The following is a 5,861-nucleotide window of genomic DNA, read 5'->3' as shown; positions in this document are numbered from 1 at the left end:
TCAAAACCTCTCCACACCCTTGCAGCAGCCACCAAAACACTTTTCTTTTCCCTATTAATCCAAACACCACTCCCCAAACCATTCACACCACCAAACCTCACCTTAGACCTTGTGCTACAACAACGAGGAAGAGAAGAGTGCCTAAACGTTCATACAATTCAAGTTTGAGTTGTTGGAATGTTTAGGTGTTTCTTTGATTTCAAAGTTATGAGGAAATAAACCCCCCTTGGTTAGGGGGTGATTCGAAATATATGTTTATGCTTGCATTTTGATTTGATTACTTCTAATTGCGTTTCATAAGTTGTGGATTCAATTTGTTTAACCGTTTGATTGATAACTTATTTGTGTATGTTTATTGAGAGTGCACGCTTAATTTTCATGCATGAATATGACGCTAGAATATAAGTGAGTTTCACCTAATAGTTATGAACTTATATTCACAAGTAGTGGAGGTTGCTTATAAACAATCGCGTTAAACGAATTCTTGGCATAAGTTTCATGCAATCATAGTAACGAATGCATCGTCAACACTTATAATTTTCATAGAGCGTAATGATTCTTGCTTGTATCTCTATTATGCAATCATGTAGGGGACTTGTGGGGAATGTTTTGGGTTGTCGTATGCAATCATCCAATTCAATAACGTTAGGAAGATTTGAAGGTTAATTAGTGCATCACGGTTAACTTGGGGTGTTGAGAATTAATGATTTATTGAAACGCAATTGGAAATCATTTTATTATGCAAGTATAACATGTATGGAGATGAACCCCTTAGCTAGGTTCCCATCCATTCAATTCCATCAATTTCATCTTTACTTTCTGTTTTTACTTACAATCTGTGCATTTATTTAATTTCGTCAAAACTCAATCCCCCTTTACTTTATTGTCTAATTTAGTTAGAAAGTATCTTAGTTTGTGTTTCTAAGTGTTTTGATTCAATTTGTTACATAAATTCGTCCAGATTCACCAAAGTGCTCAAAACTGCCCAGAAAGTGATTTTAAGGCAGTTTTGAGTGTTTTGGGTGTTGTTTGAGTCTTTTGGTTTGTTTTAGTGTTTTAAAGTTTAGTTTTACATTCTTTGAGTTAGTTTAGTGTTTTATATTGTGTTTTTACGTTCTTGAGTCAAGTTATTACTTAATTTCGTCCAAATTTGTGTTTGTGCTCAAATCTGCCCAGAAAGTGGTTTTTAGGCAGATTTGAGTGTTTGTGTTGTTTTGAGTCTTTTGGTTTGTCTTAGTGTTTTAAAGTTTAGTTTTGCATTCTTTGAGTCTAGTTTAGTGTTTTATATTGTGTTTTTACATTTGAATCAAGCCATAATCTTAAATTCGTCCAACATTGGATTTAAGGTCAGAAACTGCCTAGTTAGTGTTTTTAGGCAGTTTTGAGTCTTTTGAACTTGTTTTGAGTCCTTTGAGTCTTTGTGAACGTTTTTAACTTTGTTTTTACGTTTTTGAGTCAAATCCAAGTGATTAACAATCCCTCCTAATCCCCGGTCCAGAACGATCCCTACTTACATATATACTACAATTTGACAAAAAGAGGGTTTAATTTATGCGCGTATAATTCGCGCATCAAATTTTGGCGCCGTTGCCGGGGATTAGCAACTTTGCTAATCCTTTGGATTGTTATTTTCGTTTTCTTATTAGTTTTAGTTTTAGTTTCCGTTATATATTTTAGTTTTAGTTTGTGATTTGTGTTTTGTTTATTGAATTCAAGTACTAGAGAAGCATAACATGGCACTTGATAATGCTTCTCTTTTGTCACAGCTCATGGAAAGGTCCCAAATGCAAAGCGTTGGTACATTTGATCTTCAATCAAGGAATAACGTGTTTTCCAATACTTACAATTCGGATTGGAGTGATCATTCAAACTCTATGTGGTGGGAACCTCAACATGTTCAACAAGAAGGATATTGGCCGCCATATGAGGAGTTCTATTCAACGCCTATGCAGCCACCACAACCTGCCCAAAGTAATGTAGGTAATTCAAATGATAATGATACGATTTTTCAATTACTTACTACTTTGACGCAGGGAGTCCAAACTCAAAACAAAGAGAGGGAAAATCAAGACAAAAGGTTGGACTACTTGGAAAAGCAAATTGGGCAGATCGCGGAGTTCGTAGGACAGTTTCGAGACCAAGGCGAACTCCCTAGTTCAACCATTGCAAATCCGAAGGGAGAATTTGAAACCGCCAATGCTTTCATGTTGAGAAGTGAAAAGGAGGTTGGAACGGACCCTCAACCATCAAAATCAAATCACAAGGAAGAGGAATACACCCAACCCACGGAAAGGGTGGAAACACCTTTGTCGGAGGCACCTATTGCTCCTACGCCATCTAATTCAAGTAAGGTTGTTCCAAATTTAATTAGTTCTAACCCCATTCCACCTAATATCCCTATTCCTTGCAGGTTCATGAATTCCAAGGAAGAAGAAAGTGAAAAAGACATCTTGGAAGCACTTCCAAAGGTGCAAAGTAGGGAATATCATGAATTCATCAAAGAGGACGGTCTTGAGGCAAACAACCCCAAAGAAGTTGAATTTTATGACACAAGACAAGGACCAATCCTCACATCAAATCTGTCCAAGGGCAAAGTTCCTGAAATGTTCAAAGAAGATGTGTTTATCCTTGAGTTCATGTCGGAGCACATAAGTAAGCCACCTCCTCCAATTTCAATTTTCTTTTATACTAACATGTTATTAATGATTCAGGCATCCAATCTTGAATTTAAACCATTACCGGATCATTTCAAGTATCACCGCCCATTCAAAGATAAATTCCATGCCGATTGATTCAGAAAAAAAAAAAAAAAAAAAAAAAAAAAAAAAAAAAAGGAAAAAGAAAAAAAAAATAAAGCAGATGTAGCCTTCACAGAGGTTGTTTGCTTGAAGCCCCACTACGTGGCAATACTCTTGAAGCGGAAGGCATAGAAGCAGAAGGCATCGAAGTGGAAGGCATCGGAGCAGAAGGCGTCGGAGCTGGAGGCATCGGAGCTAGAGCATTCCAAGCCTCAATACTTGGCCAAGCGCTGGATGACCCAGGAAAAATGTGCCTCTGGAAGAAAGCTGCAAGCCTTTGACGGTCACTTTGACAGTCACTTTGCATTCGACCATTGGATTCTTGCAGCTCATCAAGCTTCCTCTTCATGCCCGATGAATAGTTATTTGCAAGCACATGCAAACTTCTATTCTCGTACTTAAGCAGTTTGATCTCTTGCTTAAGACTTTCCACCTCCGCCATCAATGATTCCACCTGACGGGAGCGGGCAAGCAGGCGTTGGCCCATGTTGGACACAGAACTCGCACACTGAACACTAAGTGCGAGGGACTCTTGAACGGCCAACTCATCGGACCGTCCTGACAGCAGCCTACTATCTTTTGGAGTGAGGAGGTTCCTAGCTACTATTGTAGCTGTTGTGGCGTCCTGCATCACGGAGTCTTCACCTGTGAGAGGACCATTAGAAGATAAGAAAGAAGGGCACCATACATTACCTTGACGCAGCACGCCCGTATCACTGCTGAGACTCAATTCTAAGCTAAGGTTCGATGGGTTTGCCATTTTTTCAAAAGTGTTCAAAGAGATGGGGTGGATGGAGTTAATTCTCAAAGGGCCGGAGTCGATTTTCAAGAATGGGCAATCTTCAGAGTGTGTTTGTTGTGGTGATCGATAGCTCTATAAAAAGCCAAGGCGACGCGTCCACCGATTCAAAAAGCCGGAATTTCCGGCGTAAGTTAAGCGACGCGTTCTCGGCTTTTCAGAAAACGCGTTCAACTTTGTCAAAAGTTCACATGGAGGTCATCATCGCAACTACACTTTTGCCGACAAGCGTAAATTTAGCGACGCTTTCTCTGCTTTTCAGAAAACGTGTGCGACTTTGTCAAAAGAGCTCAGACAGAGCCGCGTACGCACTACTACATGTCGTTCAGAAATCGAAGGGGCGTCGTACAGAAATTGAAGAGGCGTCCGTTCAGAAATCGAAGAGACGTTTGTCGACACGGGTAAAAGAACAATACCACCACTTGATATTATCTCTATATATGTCGACCTTCGTCTTTTATGGCAAGGCAAACCTGAAGAAAATGCCCAACTCTCCCACACCTCTGAGGGTGCACTCCCAGCAAAGCTTTTCGAAATACTCAATTCTTTCTTCTTCCCCAAAGATGATACCAGATGCCTGGAGTACAGATGACCCAGGAGGAAATGGCGGATTGAAGTGTGCTGATTCGTTCACCGCTTGTTCAAAAGCAAAGGTATCTCATATCATCAAGGTCAAAAGCAAAAGTATCTCATATCATGCTCTTTCCCTTTCTTTTTCTTTGTCCTTGTTCTTACTCGCATGGCAAAGTGAAAGAAGAAATCAGCCGGCACTTGGAGTCAGTCTTCCGATCTGGATCCGACTGCCTGGAATTTATTCTTGATTGCTTACCTAGCGTTGCTCTCGAGTAGTCATCTTCAACGGTTGATACACTTCCAGAGAAGGGACCACTCCTGCAAAGATTGAACAAAGAAACAGATAAAAGGGGAAAGCTCAGACCTCCGGGGGAAACCAAAAGAATCCTGCTGCCCAGTTCAAGAGTAGCACAAAGGAAAATCAACGATGGGAGGAAACCAGTTCAAGAATGAGCCTGTGGAACCACAAAGATCAAAGCCTGAATGCAATCACCAAGGAGAAGAGGGAATTTACACTCCATAACCAGATTTGCGTCCCTAAACTCTTCTCTTTGTTAATTACATTCTGCCATGTTTAATATGTTTAAGTGCTTTTTGTGTGTTTACTTATGCTTTGTGTGAATCTATGCTTAAAACATTGAGGACAATGTTTGATTTAAGTGTGGGGGGGTAACTAATGTTGTTAATGCAAATTCGTGGGATTTTATCACCCATAACTTTAAATGTTGTTCCTTGCTGTTTTAAGGTGTTTTTAAGATGTTTTAGAGTGTTTTATTATGTTTTGTTTTTATAACTCCGAAAATCACATAAAAATTTGAAAAATATGTTTTGAAAAGCCTAAAAAGAGTGTTTTGAGTCGTTTTTTTGTGGTTGTGTCTTAGGGTACCTTCCAACACAATGATAAGGATTTGGTTTGTAAATTGCATGACTGTTAAAAAGAGTTATAAACATAGAGAAAAAGTTTGATTTACTCTTGGTATATGCTTGGTTATGGTTATAATATATGACTTCACATGCAATCATAAAAGAAAAATTCGTTTTTGTAACATGCTTGAAGGAAGGAACTCAAACAAACGCTACAACCCTGTGAGACTCGAGCCATTACCTTCTTTGGAGAGTTATTTTCTGTGATTTCTTGTTTTCTAAAGTCGTTGCATGATCTCATTATTCTTGCTTGGTTGCTAATTAGAAGGCGTTTCATCACTTAGTTCCAAATGCTAGAACTTGCATCCATTCCATTCAAAGCATGATTGCATAATATATATCAAGATGAAGTGTGTAGTGAAGCCATCAACCAAATAGCCAACCCATGCACTATATATTGTAGGTCATAATCCCCATTGAGCCATTGTTAGCCTTTGTTATTTGTTTATCCATATCATCCCTACCTAGCCTAGATTAGGACCACCCATACCCTTGTTCTTGAAGCATAGTAAGCATGATTTAGAGGGAATCCTTTCGATTATGCAAAACAACAAGTGTGGGGGAATTTGTGTGTGTGTGTTGATATGCCACAAAAAAAAAAAAACAAAAAAAAAAAAAAAAAAAAAAAGAAATAAGGCATGAGTGAGAATAAAAAGAAAAAAAAAATTTCGTGGAAAAAGAAAAAGAAAAGAAAAAGTTGTGAAAAGAAAGAAAAAGAGTATGAAATAAGTGAAAATAAGCTCACATGTTTGTGGTAGTTGAAGAAA

The sequence above is a fragment of the Pyrus communis genome, chromosome 9 (genome assembly GCF_041283825.1).
Source record: "Pyrus communis isolate YQ-2024b chromosome 9, ASM4128382v1, whole genome shotgun sequence".
NCBI lineage: Eukaryota > Viridiplantae > Streptophyta > Magnoliopsida > Rosales > Rosaceae > Pyrus > Pyrus communis.
The sequence above is the reverse complement of the archived record's forward strand: the minus strand, read 5'-3'. Positions refer to the sequence as shown.